At 35.4% G+C, this 799-nt stretch overlaps 1 non-coding gene across 1 annotated transcript; it reads right to left on the minus strand.

The window, feature by feature from the left end:
* Nucleotides 1–347: 347 nt before the first annotated feature.
* TRNAK-CUU (transfer RNA lysine (anticodon CUU)) lies at nt 348–420 on the minus strand. The gene has a single exon. It is a non-coding gene; the product is annotated as a tRNA-Lys (tRNA).
* Between the last annotated feature and the right edge of the window lie 379 nt (nt 421–799).

Here is a 799-nt window from a genome sequence, read left to right on the forward strand (position 1 = left end):
GAGTTTGGAAAGAAAATACACATCAGCCAGCGGCAGAAATAGTCTAAGAAAGTATCAAACACAATTACCAGTCAATATCAGAACGCATTGAAGAATATCAGGAAATAGCCGATTAAACCTGTGTGGAAAAAAGTCTTATTTGTGTTCTCTCCACTTTATTTTATAGTAAGATGATGCATACTTTTTCTTTTACAGTGAATACATTAAGGTATGGTATTGCCCCATTACACATCATCCAGACATGCATTCATATATTGCATGTTAACAATGAAAATATTGCAAATATTGTAAAGAGACTTTCAATTTCTATTTTTTTGGTCAAAAAGCACTAAAATTTTAGTTGTTTTTGCCCAACGTGGGGCTCGAACCCACGACCCTGAGATTAAGAGTCTCATGCTCTACCGACTGAGCTAGCCGGGCTCCTTTGGATGCCTATAGTTTTCTTCCCTATCCCTGCACTGCCGGTTTCCACAGATAGGATGCTGTGTAATCATAGGCTCTGGTTGAGTTTGGAAAGAAAATACACATCAGCCAGAGGCAGAAATAGTCTAAGAAAGTATCAAACACAATTACCAGTCAATATGAGAACGCTTCGAAGAATATAAGGAAATAGCTGACTGAACCTGTGTGAAAAAAAGTCTTATTTGTGTTTTCTCCACTTTATTTTATAATAAGATGATACATACTTTTTATTTTACAGTGAATACATTAAGGTATGGTATTGCCCCATTACACATCATCCAGACATGCATTCATATATTGCATGTTAACAATGAAAATATTGCAAATATTGTAAAGA

This window comes from Ambystoma mexicanum, chromosome 4q (genome assembly GCF_040938575.1).
Source record: "Ambystoma mexicanum isolate Mex_15411 chromosome 4q, UKY_AmexF1_1, whole genome shotgun sequence".
Taxonomy (NCBI): domain Eukaryota; kingdom Metazoa; phylum Chordata; class Amphibia; order Caudata; family Ambystomatidae; genus Ambystoma; species Ambystoma mexicanum.